Source organism: Piliocolobus tephrosceles, unplaced genomic scaffold (genome assembly GCF_002776525.5).
Source record: "Piliocolobus tephrosceles isolate RC106 unplaced genomic scaffold, ASM277652v3 unscaffolded_109, whole genome shotgun sequence".
NCBI lineage: Eukaryota > Metazoa > Chordata > Mammalia > Primates > Cercopithecidae > Piliocolobus > Piliocolobus tephrosceles.
This window is the reverse complement of record NW_022291976.1, coordinates 197,523-214,122: the sequence shown is the minus strand read 5'-3', so window position 1 is coordinate 214,122 and position 16,600 is coordinate 197,523. Positions and strand designations below refer to the sequence as shown.

Here is a 16,600-nt window from a genome sequence, read left to right as displayed (position 1 = left end):
TGCAGTGAGCCGAGATTGCGCCACTGCACTCCAGCCTGGGCGACAGAGCCAGACTCCGTCTCAAAAAAAAAAAAAAAATGACTAGACATACGAAGAGACGAGAAAATGTGGCCCATAGTTTTTAAAAATTGGGATGAACTTGGTCATTCTTATTTGTTTTGTTTTGGAGACAGTCTTGCTCTGTTGCCCAGGCAGGAGTGCAGTGGCACGATCTTGGCTCACTGCAACCTCCCCCTCCCAGGTTCAAGAAATTATTGTGCCTCATCCTCCTGAGTAGCTGGGACTACAGGCACGCAACACCACATTCAGCTAATATTTTTGTATTTTAGCGGAGACAGTTTCACCATGTTGCCCAGGCTGGTTTTGAATTCCTGAGCTCAGGCAATCCACCCGTCTCGGCCTCCCAAAGTGCTACAGGTATGAACCACTGCACCCAGCCTTTATTGTATTTGTTAATGCAGCTATTATAAATATATTTAAATGAATTAAAAGAATTAAATGAAAATATGTTAATGAAAGAACAGGTAGGGAATCTCAGCACAGACATGGAAATTGTAAAAATCGTAATGAGATTCCAGAACTGCAAAGAACAATTACTGAAATGAAAAATTCATCAGATGGGTTTAATAGCAGATTGGAGATGGCAGGAAAATGAACTTGAAGACATACAAACTAACTTGTCCAAGTATTTGGAAACACAGGGTTGAAATGTTGAGAGACTCAGAAATTTGAATTTTGGATTTATTCGTCAAAATTAATGTACAGCTTTTAAGACACTATCCATCCAACTCTCTAACATGGGATTCCATCATGGCAGAACAATGACCATTCTTTCAACTACGTATTGAATACCTAATATGTGTACAGAACTGTTCAGAGTATTGGGGATACAGCCGTGACGAAATCCCTGCCTTCATGGAACATATATATTAGAGGGAGAGACAAAATTATTTTACATACTTATTATATGACCAGTAGTGATAAATGCTGAGAAAAAGAAGCCTGAATAAAGTGAATAATGGGCCGGTAGGCCGGGCCTGGTGGCTCAGACCTGTAATCCTAGCACTTTGGGAGGCTGAGGTGGGCAGATCATGAGGTCAGGAGTACGAGATCAGCCTGATCAACATGGTGAAACTCCATCTCTACTAAAAATACAAAAAAATTAGCCAAGTCTGGTGATGCATGCCTGTAATCCCAGCTACTCGCTGAGACAGGAGAATAGCTTGAACCCGGGAGGTGGAGGTTGCAGTGAGCCGAGATCATGCCATTGCACTCCAGCCTGGGCGACACAGTGAGACTCTATCTCAAATAAATAAATAAATAAATAAAAAATAATGGGCCAGCACGGTGGCTCATGCCTGTAATTCCAGCACTTTGGGAGGTCGAGTCAGGCAAATCACTTGAGGTCAGAAGTTCGGGACCAGCCTGGCCAACATGGTGAAACACCATCTCTACTAAAAATACAAAAATAGCAGGGCATGGTGGCATGCACCTGTAGTCCCAGTTACTCAGGAGGCTCAGGCAGAAGAATCACTTAAACCCTAGAGGCGGAGGTTGCAGTGAGCCAAGATCACGCCAGTGCATTCCAGCCTGGGCAACAGAGCGAAACTCAGCCTCAAAATACAAAAACAAACAAAAAATAAAATGAATAGTGATGGAGGGGTGCTATTTTAGACAGGATGATCAGGGAAGGCCTTTCTGAAGAGGTGGTGTTAAAACATGCAATGTGAATATCCTGTATAGCACTATTCAATTGAAATATTGTATAACACAAACCACCCATATAGTTTAAAATTTTCTAGTAGCCACATTTTTTTAAAAAGGGTGAAATGTTGATATTTTACTTAACCAATACACCCAACATGTATTAAATATAGAATACTACTCATGAGATTTTTTGTTGTTTTTTTTTTTTGAGACGGAATTTCACTCTTCCACCCAGGCTGGAGTGTAGTGGAGCGATCTCGGCTCACTGTAACCTCGGCCTTCTGGTTTCAGGTAATTCTCTTGCCTCAGCCTTCCGAGTAGCTGGGATTACAGGTGCCCGCCACCATACTTGGCTAATTTTTGTATTTTTAGTGGAGACAGGGTTTCACCATGTTGGCCAGGCTTGTCTCGATCTCATGACCTTGCGATCCGCCTGCCTCGGCCTCCCAAAGTGCTGGGATTACAGGCGTGAGCCCACTGTGCCCGGCCATGAAGCAGAGGTTGCAGTGAGCCAAAATTGAGCCATTGAACTCCAGCCTGGGCGACAAGAGCAAGACTCCATCTCAAAAAAAGAAAAAATAAATACAAAAATTAGCCAGGGGTGGTAGTGCACACCTGTAATCCCAGCTGCTTGGGAGGCTGAGGCAGGTGAATTGCTTGAACCCAGAAGGTGGAGGTTGCAATGAGCCGAGATTGCACCACTGCACTCCAGCCTGGGCAACAGAGCAAGACTCTGTCTCAAAAAAAACAAAAACAAAACTGGCTGCTGTGTTGAAAAGAATTGAAGGTGTTCAAGAGCAGAATAGGAAGATTTTAAAGGCTGTTATAGCATTCCAAGTTAAAGACGATGGTTCTTGAACTAGGGAAGCAGTTGAGGTGATAAGAAGTGTTTAGATTCAGAATTGATTTTGAAAGTTTATTGTACTTTAAAATTGGACATTGGGTATGAGAAAGAAAAACTGCATTCATTAAGGCAGAGAATACTTAAGGAGGTACAGGTTTGAGAGAAAATTTTAAATTTAGTTTTTGTGACAGTGGTGCAAAATAACAGTTCTGGTATTTCAATATTTAATATGAATATTGCTGCCTTACTGAGTTGCAATAAGAGAGTGACAAAAACATATACATCATAGAATTAACATAAGAATGAACTGTGAAGAACATATGCCTTATATATCAGGTAAAAGGTAAATATATTCCATATACTCTGGAATAAGGACCTACTGAAAGACTGCTGAAAATTTGAGGTATTTGTATTACATTACCTTTTTTTTTTTTTGAGACAGAGTCTTGCCCTGTCGCCCAAGCTGGAGTGCTGTGGTGCGATCTTGGCTCACTGCAACCTCTGCCTCCCAGGTTCAAGCAATTCTCCTGCATCAGTCTCCCGAGTAGCTGGGATTACAGGTACGCGCCACCACACTGGGCTAATTTTTTGTATCTTTAGTAGAGATGAGGTTTCACCATGTTGGCCAGGCTGTTCTCAAACTCCTGACCTCATGATCCACCCACCTCAGCCTCCCAAAGTGCTGGGATTATAGGCGTGAACCACTGTGCCCCGCCTACATTACATTTTTTTTTGTTGTTGTTCGTTTGTTTGAGATGGAATCTCACTCTGTCCCCCAGGCTGGAGTGCAGTGGCATGATCTTGGCCCACTGCAACCTCTGCCTTCCGGGTTCAAGCAATTCTCCTGACTCAGACTCCTGAGTAGCTGAGATTACAGACACGTGCCACCACACCCAGCTAATTTTTGTATTTTTAGTAGAGATGGAGTTTCACCATGTTGGCCAGGCTGGTCTCAACTCCTGACCTCATGTGATCTGCCCACCTTGGCCTCCCAAAGTGCTGGGATTACAAGCGTGAGCCACCGTGCCTGACCCTATTACATTATTTAATAAACACTCTATTTCATTAGTATCTTTATATAGCAGTAGTTTTGAATAGTTTCAAAAGCATTCAAGCTGGGTATGGTGGCATATGCCTATAGTTCCAGCTACTCAGGAGGCTGAGGTGAGAGGATCACTTGAGCCCGGAAGTTTGAGTCCAGCCTGGGCTGCCTGGGCAATATAGCAAGACTCCACCTCTTAGAAACAAACAAACAAACAAAAAGCAAAAATACCTGCTACTAGTTTTTTGCATTAATTACATTTTTTCCCTGTGACCACTGCTTTACATCTAAAACTACTTCATACTTTTTTAAGTTCATATTTTTAGACCATTATTCTAAAATTTTGGACTGGATTGTTACAGAAGCTTCAAGACATTAACTACTACCATTTAAGGAGCAAGGAAAGCATCTTGCTAAGTGCTTTCATAAATAATATAATTTGATCTTCACAATTCACTTAGATATTACAGAAAAGAGGCCAGGAGAGAGACCATGGAATATAAATTAAGGTGAAAAGCAGAACACAGCAATTATCCCTTGTGAAAAAATGGTGTTAAAATGTTTTTAAAAAATTGCAAATGAACTTAGGCTTTCTATCAGCAATCTTTCTAAACTTAATAATTTTTTTTTAAAATAGAGATGAGGTCTCACTATGTTGCCAAGGTTGGTCTTCAACCTCTGAGATACAATGATCCTCCCACCTCAACCTCCCAAAGTGCTGAGATTACGGCCTGACCCTAAACTTACCAAATTTAACGATGGTAATAATATTGCCATACGAGGTGGTATAATGAGCAGAATAGGGGTTTGAGTCTCTATTGTATTTCCTACTAGATGATTGTGATTATCTTTGGATATGGCATGTTTTTCTTCTTTTTCAAATTTCAGTGTCAACTGAAAGGCAGGGAACAAATACCACCTATTCTACCTACCTCATAGGGTTGTTAGGAGAATCAAAATGCACATAAAAGTGCTCTTTGGAAAGAGCATATTTTACTTAAGTTTTAGGAACATGGAGGTTTGGAATAACGATTTCTTGGAAAATTTTTCCCCCAGAAATATTTCTAATTTTTACCTGATTTAAAAATAACTTTATTAGCCAGTCCTTGATACTGGGAGGCTGAGGTGGGAGGATCACTTGAGCCCAGGTGTTTAAGGATGCAGTGAATTATGATCATGCCACTGCACTCAAGTCAGGGGTACAGAGGAAGTCCCTGTCTCTTAACAAATAACAAAACAAAAGTTTAGGGGCTGTGTGCAGTAGCTCAGGCCTGCAATCCCAGCACTTTGGGAGGCCAAGGCAGGAAGATGGCTTGAACCATGGATTTTGAAGTTGCAATGAGCTTTAATTACTTCAGCCTGGGGAACAGAGTGAGACCCTGTCTCTAAAAATAAATAAATACATAAAATAAACTTTAGTAATAATGGGGTAACTGTTTAGTTGGTGTTCTACTGCTTTCCATGACACACTCCAGATAAACTATTTGTTGGATTCCGTTTAACTTTTCAGGAGTTTATTTTTGTGTGTGTAGACTGTTACTATTAATAGTTCTGTGCTGTGTATCCCACCAGCTCCCAATAAATGTTGCATTCTGAGCATTTTTGCACTAGGAAAATTTAGGGTGCAAATGAACTCTGACAGAAGAATCTGTAGTATACAAGGTTTTCAGAAGACAACCTACCTGCTCCATACTTTGGAATAGAAATGAGATTGACAACAGTATGTTATTTCTGCTTACTTCTCAGCCTCTCTTGCCATCTTTCCCCTGTCCTCCCATCCTCTTTTCCTAGCACACAGAACTACTTCTGCAATGGCTCAATACGGTCTCATCTTTGGACTTTTCCATCTGTTGTTTCCTTTACCTAGACACTCTTCCCCTGCAACAGAAACTCCCCCTTTATGTCTCAGACGTTACCTTAGGAAACCTTTCCAGATCCCCTCACTGGCACCCTCATGTGTTCTACAACGCCTATCATGCCACTCCTTGTATACGCTTAATCAGTTTTTAAATTCTGTTTACTTGGGTGTCTTTTTCAATAGATTATCATCTTTGGCCGGGCGCGGTGGCTCACGCCTGTAATCTCAGCACTTTTGGAGGCCAAGGCGGGCGGATCACGAGGTCAGGAGATCGAGACCATCTTGGCCAACATGGTGAAACCCCGTCTCTACTAAAAATACAAAAATCAGGCGGGCGTGGTGGCGCACGCCTGTAATCCCAGCTACTCAGGGGACTGGGGCAGGAGAATCGCTTGAACCCGGGAGGCGGAGGTTGCAGTGAGCCGAGATCGCGCCACTGCACTCCAGCCTGGGCGACAGAGTGAGACTCCGTCTCACAAAACAAACAAAACCCCCAAAAAAACACGACCTTTGGGGAGGCAGGGTCCGTGTCTGCCTGGCTCACTGTTTCACCCGTCGCACCTAGTTACTTTTTCAATAAATATTTCTTGATCGAATAAGGAGAGTGGCTTGGAGTTTCAGTGAAAAATAATGTTCTTCCAACCATTAGCCTTGGTTTTCTGATACCCCACTAGAACTGGATTCTCCGGACTGATACATTTCACTCTGTGGAGCTGACCGTCCTTTGACCTACTTCCGCAGGTGGGAGCCCACTGGCCTGAAAGATCCGAGTTTTCAACCTGCAGAATTACCGCCAACATAGGGTTGAGTCGAAAGGCGTGAATATTTATGATCCAAAAGCGACTGATACGCCCTCTAGGAAATGAGCAGGAAAGGGAACCTTCAGGGGCCACCGAAATCCCAGGAAAAGCGCCACATTCGCTTTCTCCCGGCCTCGGGCAGCGCTCACTACAAACTACCTCCTTCAGCGCGCCAAGCTGTTAGTCCCGCCTTATCCCCTCGGCTCCACCTACCCAGCGCGCCCACAGTTACTAAACCCTTGCCGCCAGGGTGCACGACGCGTTCCTAAGCTCCGCCTCCGGAGCAAGGGCGCGCTCCCCCTCCCAGCTCTGCCCAAGCAGTTCCGTTAGGAGCTGGAGGAAAAACCGTCCTTCGGATCCCCGCCTCTCCACTCCTAACGCTTTACTCCCTACTCCCCCTGCGACCACTACACAGCCGGCTACGGAGGCCCCTAACGTACAAATATCCCCCAAGCCCTTGCGTATCCTGATAGGTTTTGTCCTTTCTTACTCCACCCAGTCTTAAGGCCTTGTGTTCAATTTTTCTCCGGGATTCAGACTAGAGAGTTTCTTCCGGCGTAAGGAACTTCAACGCTCTTCACGGAAGTAAAAGTGTTTTTTTCATTGTTGTTGCCGTTGTGGCTGCCCGCATTCCTTCCCTCCCACCTCGCGGAATTGTGGCGGGAGGGGGAGGAGGTAGTCAGGGCGCCTGCGCCGAGAGGCCGCTTTCCATCCGGGTCCCTGTCCGTGCGGTGCAGCAGGTCGGTAGGCGGGAAATGGCGACTGGCTGAAGGAGCTGGTTCTGTTGCTGCTGCGGGGTAAGCGGGAAAGACACCACACATTGCGCAGTCGGGACCATCGCCGGAGCCTGAGGACACTTCTCTGTCGTCACAGTTAGGTAATCCCCTTCGTCCAGACGCTGCCGCTGCTTCCAATCTTAGTCCTCCTCCTCTTCCAGGGCCGTCTGCCGGGATCTCCTCCCCTTCTAAACCCGGTCCTCCAGCGGCTCTGGCGCCTGGGTAGGCATGCACTCTTTGGCGCCTCGTACGTCCACTGTGCGGAGCCGCTCCTTTCTGGACTTTCCCCTGGGAACAGAAAGGGAGCTCGCTTCCCGCCAGCTTCACCTTATAGACTGCGGCCTGCGTTGTGATTTCTGGGGTTAGATTTCACTTTGCTACCCACCCCCACTCCGATCTCACGTTCCAAGTCCCCAGCCTCTGGGTAATTAAGTTAGAAGTTTAGCTTTTCTAACCTTTTTGGCCCACCTGATGTTTTCGGCATTTCATTCTTTCGAGTAGGGTGCTTTTAGGGGGGCGTTGCTCTTATCTCAGTTTTTATAAACACCTTTTCAGAATCTGGAAGAAGGGATTTGAGTAAGTTCTGTTTATCTTTTGTACTGTTAAAATCTCGAGTTGACATTGTTACTTTTTCAAATCGGGAGTGGTAGTAAGGAACAGCCCATGTGGAAGGCCTCTGGTGTCCATAGTGGTCAAAGGGTGAACCTTATTATCCTTAATATTCTCTGCTTTCTTTGGATTTTAAATGCCTGTGTGGGTGTTTACTTTTGCATTCTTGACCAGAGTTTTGTGGTAAATAATTACATAAGTAAATCTTGTTTATTTACTTCTCACCCTAGTGGTGGCTGGATGTGTGAATGATGTTGAACACTCCAGAGTACCTTAGGGAAACCTGAAGAGATAAGAGCTCGTAAACTTACCTGAGATCCGGAAATGAAACGTACTCAGTTGGTGTTCCTCCGAGGCAGGGATTTATATTCCTAATGCTGGTATCGCAGTACCAAGATTAATTTCTTAAGTGGGTATGCAAATTAGTGACTTGAAATGATGGATTTATCTGTGTGATTTTCAGATTGTAGATTGCTTTGTCTCTCTATTCTTTGCCCAGTTTTAAATTTTCGTTTGTGGTCCATTTGTTATTCTTAGAAAAGGGAAATGGCGTGTTAAAGCTAGTTTTACTGTATTTCTTTACTTTTTCTTTCCTTTTTTTAAATTACATTGCAGACCATTTGTTCATAAAGAGAATTAATAAGGAGGCTGTTGGTGTTTTCGGAATTTATTAATGATGTTGAATTTGGGGTCTTTTTTTTTTTGTTTTGTTTTCACTAATCAAATTAAAATTTAAAAAACTATTCACATTGCATATCAGTTGACGTTTATAACTGAAGTTTTCAACTCTGGATAGGTCCAGTTTAGAGAATTTCACTATTGTTGGCACGATGTTATGGTTAATTTTCAGTATTAACAGGAACACACAAACATTATTATAGTCCTCATTTGGTAGACTTTGCCCAAGGTCATAAAGAAAGTCAGGGCAAAATGTAGCTCTTATGTGAAGGAGTTTTTTAGGATTGAGTTGAACTTAATACTTTCCTAGGGCCAATAGAATAGTGGAGGTACAGGCACTTTAACTACTTGCCGAGTCAATTTATTTAAAAAATGTGCAGCTCAAAGGGATCTTAAATCATTGGTCTACTGTATAGGTTTTGTCTGTATTTTAATGACCTTTTTGGGTAGTTAATAGCGTTAATATTTCTAATAAAAATTAGTTTACAGCTAGCTGAGTGAGCATTGTAGACTTTGTTTTCGAGAGTTCTCCTAAATTGTTTAGTACTACATGCATTCAGTACTTGCACTCTTTTAATGCTTTTCTCAGAGTTGAAAGAATGTAAAAGCTGGCTGGGTGGGGTGGCTTATGCCTGTAATCCCAGCACTCTGGGAGGCCAAGGCAGGCTGATCACAAGATGAGGAGTTTGAGAACAGCCTGGCCAACATAGTGAAACCCTGTCTCTACTAAAAATGCAAAAATTAGCCAGGCATGGTGGCGCACACCTGTAGTCCCAGCTACTTGGGAGGCTGAGACAAGAGAATCGCTTGAACCCAGGAGGTGGAGGTTGCAGTGAGCTGAAGACCGCCCTACTGTACTCCAGCCTGGTGACAGAGAGTCTCAAAAGAAAAGAATGTAAAAACTGTAAATGATGTAGTCCTTAACCTTTGTGGACTTGTAGCTATATAGAAAATCTAAATAGGATTGCATAGGAATATCAGGGTTTGTTTGTTTCACAAGATTCCATTCTACATAGTGTCTCTCGTGCATTTAACTTGAGCTGGTAATGTTACTGTTTTCCCACTGTTAAGAAATTAAGAATTGGGGAAGTCTTCCCTTTCCAGATTCATCTAGCTGATCTCAAGTTGTGATTTCTGGGTAAGTGGTTTTTCATGAGATTGTTATATAACAGTCTATCTAATTCTGGTTAAAGAAACTTGGACCTGTTGTTCGCCAAGGATGTACTAGTTTCTAGATTTTTAACCATAGATTTTATTGTCAGTTGAGTAAAATGGCTTTTTTTTTTTAATTTTTTATTTTTTAAAGATGGGGATCTGTCTCTGTGGCCCTGGAGTGCACTGGTGTGATCATAGCTCACTGCAGCCTTGACCCCCTGGGCCTATGCAGTCCTCCTGCTTCAGCCTCCCAAGTAGCTGGGACTGCAGGCACATGCCATCACACCTGGCTAATTGTTTTTTTTTTTTTTGGTGGAGATGGGATCTGATTATGTTGCCCAGGCTGGTTCGCAACTCCTGGCTACGAGCAGTCCTCCTGCCTCAGCCTCCCAAAGTGCTGGGAAGACTGGTGCTTGCCACCAAGCCGACTCCAAAATGGTATTAATTTATCCTAGTCATAGGAGGCTATGCTTTAGATTAATGAGATAATGAATAAAATGATTTGCCAGAATTTGGAAAAAGCAGTATCTTTTTTTTTTTTTTTTTTTGAGACGGAGTCTCGCTCTGTCGCCCAGGCTGGAGTGCAGTGGCCGATCTCAGCTCACTGCAAGCTCCGCCTTCCGGGTTTACGCCATTCTCCTGCCTCAGCCTCCCAAGTAGCTGGGACTACAGGCGCCTGCCACGTCGCCTGGCTAGGTTTTTTGTATTTTTTAGTAGAGACGGGGTTTCACAGTGTTAGCCAGGATGGTCTGGATCTCCTGACCTTGTGATCTGCCCGTCTCGGCCTCCCAAAGTGCTGGGATTACAGGCTTGAGCCACCGCTCCCGGCCGGAAAAAGCAATATCTAATTGTAATTTACCAAGTTGTGAAAGCCTAAAGTAGAAAAGACACTTTATAAGTCACAAATATCAAGTGTGCTGAGAGGAGTTTATTTGTGGTGTGCTCTAAGTAATTTTTCTGGTTAAAAGTAGGCTAAAAAGTACCTGACTGTTTTAAGTAAATTGGCTACAGGGGGTCATTTGCTACTTTTTTTTTTCCAGTCGGAGTTTCACTCTTGTTGCCCAGGCTGGAGTAGAATGGTATGATCTTGGCTCACTGCAGACTCCACCTCCTGGGTTCAAGCAGTTCTTCTGCCTCAGCCTCCTGAGTAGCTGGGACTACATGCATGCGCCACTACACCTGGCTAATTTTTGTATTTTTGGTAGAGACGGGGGTTTCTGTATGTTGGCTAGGCTGGTCTTGAACTCCTGACCTCAGGTGGTCCACCCACCTCGGCCTCCCAAAGTGCTGGGATTACAGATGTAAGCCACGGCACCTGGCCCACTTTTAAAATTTTTTTTATTTTTTAATTTTTTTAATGGAGACGGGGTCTCGCTATGTTACCCAGACTAGTCTCAAACTCCTAGGCTCAAGTGATTCTCCCTCCTTAAGCCTCCCAAAGTGCTAGGCTTACAGGCATGAGCCACTGCACCCAGCTCATGATGAGGAGACTTGACAGATATGGAACCCATGTTAAAACCATTCAATTGCAGCTTTAATTTTCACTTACTTGGCAGTTGCCAGGAGGCATATATCTAAGCCAGACATATATTTACTAGTATTTGTATGACTGCATTAATTTTTAAATTTAAACTATATTAAATTGTAATTGGACCTGCATTACAACTAGGTGGACTAGGGCTGTGTGGTACAATTTGAGAATTGCCAGTGCCTAACTTTATTTATATGTCTCCAGTGTTTTTCTAAATGTCCTGTTTAAAAATCACAAATTCTCTGGAAGAGGAAACTTTACAAATTGTCTTTTGTTGACAATATTAGCACAGATTGACTATCAAATAAGCTTACTGATACCTCATACAGGGTGAGGGTTCAGAGATAAGGGAAGGGAACATAGGAGAGTTAAGTTTTTTTTTTTTTTTTTGAGACAGAGTTTTGCTCTTGTTGCCCAGCCTGGAGTACAGTGGTGTGATCTTAGCTCACTGCAACCTCTGCCTCCTGGGTCAAGCCATTCTCCTGCCTCAGCCTCCCAAGCAGCTGGAATTACAGGCACCTGCCACCACAGCCGGCTAACTTTGTATTGTTTTTCTTTAGTAGAGATGAGGTTTCACCATGTTGGTTAGGCTGGTCTCAAACTCCTGACCTCAAGTGATCCACCCACCTCAGCCTCCCAAAGTGCTGGGATTACAGGGGTGAGCCACCGCGCCTGGCCAGGAGAGTTAAGTTTTTATGCACTGGCTGTGATTAGAAATGGTGTAGAATATAGGAACACTGTCTCGGAAAGATGACAGGCAGGATGGGGATAGAATTACAGTGAGAAGCTTTGGCTGCTTGGAATCCTTTGGGATCCTGACAGTAAGGAAAGGTGAGACTAAGTGTGGCCCCGAGAAGAATTGTAAGACCTTAAAGACAAATATTTTAATGGAAGGTCACAATAGGCCAGTTGACTGTACTAGGGACCATGTATTTTGTGATATTCATAGGTTCCTATGTTATTTTATTGTTATTATTATTTTTTGAGACGAAGTCTTGGTCTGTCGCCCAGGCTGGAGTGCAGTGGTGCGATCTCAGCTCAGTGCAACCTCCGCCTCCTGGGTTCAAGCAGTTCTCCCACTTCAGCCTCCTGAGTAGCTGGGATTATAGGCACAAACCACCATGCCCGGCTAATTTTTGTATTTTTTTAGTAGAGACGGGATTTCACCATGTTGGCCAGGCTGTTCTCGAACTCCTGACCTCGTGATCTGCCTGCTTTGGCCTCCCAAAGTGCTGGGATTACAGGCGTGAGCCACTGCGCCCGGCCTATTGTTATTATTTTTTTGAGACAGAGTCTCGCTTTGTCTCCCAGGCTGCAGTGCAGTGGTGGCATCTCAGCTCAGTGCAACCTCTGCCTCCCAGGTTCAAGTGATTCTCCTGTCTCAGCCCCCCGAGTAGCTGGGATTACAGGTGCCCGCTACCACGCCTGGCTAATTTTTTGCATTTTTAGTAGATACAGGGTTTCACCATGTTGGCCAGGCTGGTCTCAAACTGCTGACCTCAGGATGATCTGCCCGCCTTGATCTCCCAAAGTGCTGGCATTACAGGTGTGAGCCACCGCACTTGGCCAATTCCTGTTTTAGATTGAAAAAGGAGAAAGTCTAGATTAAACATGAATGATCATCAACGTGGGATTCTAGCATGGAAATGTGTTTGTTGATTTGATTGAAATAGCGCAACAGACCAGGCTTGTGATTGTAATCCCAGCACTTGGGAGGCTGAGGCAGGCAGATCCCCTGAGTTTAGGAGTTCGAGACCAGCCTGGGACACATGGCAAAACCCTGTCTCTACCTAAAATACAAAAATTAGCTGGGCATGGTGACTCACATCTGTAGTCCCAGCCACTAGCGGGGGTGAGTAGGGGGAATTGCTTGAGCCCAGGAGGTTGAAGCTGCAGTGGGCCATGAGCGTGCCATCCATTGCACTCTAGTCTTCCAGCCTGGGTGACAAAGCAAGACCCTGTCTCAAAAAAAAAACAAACAAAAAAAAGAAAACAGCAAAACAGTGTACTAGTAGAAGATACTTGGCATTACAAGTGTGAGCCACTGTGCCCAGCCTAAGTAGGAATTAAAAAAATATATATATATATGTATATACATACACACACTTTTTTTTTCTTTTGAGACGGAGTCTCACTGTTGCCCAGGCTGGAGTACAGTGGCACAATCTTGGCTCACTGCAACCTCCGCTTCCCTGGTTCAAGTGATTCCCCTGCCTCAGCCTCCCGGGTAGCTGGGACTACAGGTGCACGCCACCACGTCCGGCTAATTTTTGTATTTTTTTTTTTTGAGATGGAATCTTGCTCTGTTGCCCAGGCTAGAGTGTGATCTCGGCTCACTGCAAGCTCTGCCTCCCAGGTTCATGCCATTCTCCTGCCTCAGCCTCCCAAGTAGCTGGGACTACAGGCACCCCCCACCACGTCTGGCTAATTTTTTGTACTTTTAGTAGAGATGGGGTTTCACCATGTTAGCCAGGATGGTCTCGATCTTCTGACCTCGTGATCCACCCTCCTTGGCCTCCCAAAGCCCTGGGATTATAGGCGTCAGCCACCGTGCCCGGCCTTTTGTATTTTTTTAGTAGAGACGGGGTTTCACCATATTGGCCAGGCTGGTCTCAAACTCCTGAGCTTGTGATCCATCCGCCTCGGCCTCCCAAAGTCCTGGGATTACAGGTGTGAGCCACCGTGCCTTGCCTTAAAAGTATATTTTAAATCCCAGCACTTTGGAAGTTGAGGGCAGGAGTTCAAGACCAGCCTGGCCAACATGGCAAAACCCGCTTTCTATAAAGAAAAAAAATACATAAAACAAAAGTTAGCCAGGCATGGTGGCATGCATGCCTGCCTGTAATCCCAGCTACTCAGGTGGCTGAGGCGTGAGACTCCCTTGAGCTGAGGAGGCAGAGGTTGCAGTGAGCCGAGATGGTGCCACTGCATGCCAACTAGATAGAGTAAGACTCCATCTCAAAAAAAAAAAAAAAAAAGGCTGGGTGCGGTGGCTCACGCCTGTAATCTTAGCACTTTGGGAGGCCGAGGTGGTTGGATCACGAGGTCAAGAAATTGAGATCATCCTGGCCAACATGGTGAAACCCCGTCTCTACTAAAAATACAAAAATTAGCTGGGCGTGGTGGCACGCACCTGTAGTCCCAGCTACTTGGGAGGCTGAGGCAGGAGAATCACTTGAACCTGGGAGGTGGAGGTTGCAGTGAGCCGAGATCACACCACTGCACTCCAGCCTGGCGACAGAGTGAGACTCCATCTCAAAAAATATATATATACACGTTTAGTAAAAGAAAAGTAAGGCCGGGCGCAGTGGCTCACACCTGTAATTCCAGCACTTTGGGAGGCCGAGGAGGGTGGATTGTTTGAACCCAGGAGTTCAAGACTAGCCTGGGCAACATGATGAAACCCCATCTCTGCTAAAAATACAAAAATTAGTTGGGCATGGTGGCACACGCCTGTAGCTACTTGGGGGGCTGAGGCAGGAGGATCACATGAGCCCTGGGAGGTCGAGGCTGCAGCAAGCCCTGATTGGGCTACTGACACTCCAGCCTGGGGGACGGAGTAGGACCCTTCCCCCCCCCCCCCAAAAAAAGAAAAAAGATGGGGCGTGGTGGCTGACGTCTGTAACCCTGGCACTTTGGGAGGCCAAGGCGGGCAGATCACCTGAGAGGTCAGGAGCTTGAGACCTGCCTGGCCAACATGGCAAAACCTTGTCTCTAAAAAAAAAAAAAAAAAAAAAAAAAAAAATTAGCCAGGCATGGTGGCATGCATGCACGCCTATAATCCCAGCTACTCAGGTGGCTGAGGCTCTTGAGCTGGGGAGGTGGAGGTTACAGTGAGCTGAGATGGCGCCACCTCATGCCAGCCTTGGTGACGTTGAGATTCTGTTTCCAAAAAAAAGTATGTTTATTAAAAGAAAAGTAAGGGTGGCTGCAGTGGCTCACACCTGTAATTCTAGCCCTTTGGGACGCCAAGAAGGGTAGTTTGTTTGAGCCCGGGAGTTTGAGACTAGACTGGGCAACATGGTGAAACCCCATCACTACTAAAAATACAAAAATTAGCTGGGTATGGTGGCGCACACCTGTGGACCCAGCTACTCGGGCTGAGGCAGGAGGATCATGTGAGCCTTGGGAGTTCGAGGCTGCAGCGAGCCCTGATTGGGCCACTGGCACTCCAGCCTGGGTGACAGTGGGACCCTGTGTCAAAAAAAGAAAAAGAAAAAGGCGGGGCACGGTGACCCATGCCTGTAATCCCAGCACTTTGGGAGGCCGAGGCTGGTGGATCACCTGAGGTCCAGAGTTTGAGACTAGCCTGGCCAACATGGCAAAACCCCGTCACTACTAAAAATACAAAAAGTTAGCTGTGCGTGGTGGTGGGTGCCTGTAATCCCAGTTACTCGGGAGGTTGAGGCAGGAAAATCGCTTGAACCCAGGAGTTGGAGGCTGCAGTGAGCTGCGATCATGCCATTGCACTCTAGCCAGGGCAACAAGAGCAAAACTACATCTCAAAAACAAAAAAAAAAAAGTGTATTATTTGTTTAAAAAAAATAACCAGGATACATAAATATCTTTTTAGTTGAGAGAAAACTGATTATTTGCTTTAGTAATAATGCTTTCATCCTGATACCTCCCAAATACGTATGATTTTCTTAGTGAGTTGAAAATAATAACCTCTTACCTTACAAGTACCTGCCTTTTACTATTTTGTCGAGTTAAGACAATTATATATTTCTTTAATTTCTGATAATGTAGATAAAAATTATTTGAAAAAATAGTCACAATCATTTCAAACTATCATGCATTTCCTCCTGTGTTGGGAATAATATACTATTTTTTTTTTTTTTTTTTTTGAGTTGGAGTCTCACTTGGCCACCCAGGCTGGAGTGCAGTGGCATGGTTTTGGTTCACTGCAACCACCATTTCCCGGATTCAAGTGATTCTCTGCCTCCCCAGTAGCTGGGATTACAGGTACCCACCATCATGCCCAGCTCCTTTTTATATTTTAGTAGAGACAGGGTTTCACCATGTTGGCCAGACTGGTCTTGAACTCCTAACCTCAGGTGATCCTCCCTCCTCGGCCTCCCAAAGTCCTGGGATTACAGGAGTGAGGTACTGTGGCAGCTCGTTTTTTTGTTGTTGTTGTTTGTTTGTTTTTTTTTTTTGTAGTAGCAAGCAAGAGGACACCTCTGCTAGAGAATTATGATTATACCTAATCTTTGACCAGTGATTTTAAGTAAAAATTCAGTCTTCATAATCCTTCTTGTCTTCTGTCTCCCATATATTAATAGTTCATCTCAGTCATAATGATTAATTTTTCCTTTATAGATAGTGATAAGAATAGTGGGAAATTATTCCCCCCCCCCGACTGAGTCTCACTCTGTCACCTAGGCTGGAGGGCGGTGGTGCAGTCTTGGCTTACTGCTACCTCTGTCTCTTGGGTTCAAGCAATTCTCCTGCCTCAGCCTCCTGAGTAGCTGGGATTACAGGTGTGCACCACCATGCCTGGCTAATTTTTGTATTTTTGGTAGATATGAGGTTTTATCATGCTGGCCAGACTGATCTCAAACTCCTGACCTCAAATGATCTGCCCATCTTCGCCTCCC

The 16,600-nt window shown here is 44.7% G+C and overlaps 1 protein-coding gene across 2 annotated transcripts in view; it reads left to right on the top strand.

Moving 5' to 3' along the window:
- Positions 1-6,594: 6,594 nt before the first annotated feature.
- The window catches only part of LOC111529480 (CTD small phosphatase-like protein 2), a 110,279-nt gene continuing 100,273 nt past the window's right edge, over positions 6,595-16,600 (top strand). Inside the window, exon 1 of one of the 2 annotated variants that reach the window (XM_023196350.2) lies at positions 6,595-7,128. The gene's annotated coding sequence lies outside the window, so the exon portion shown is untranslated. The remainder of the gene's footprint in view (positions 7,129-16,600) is intronic. The other variant, XM_023196353.3, reaches the window with a different exon arrangement.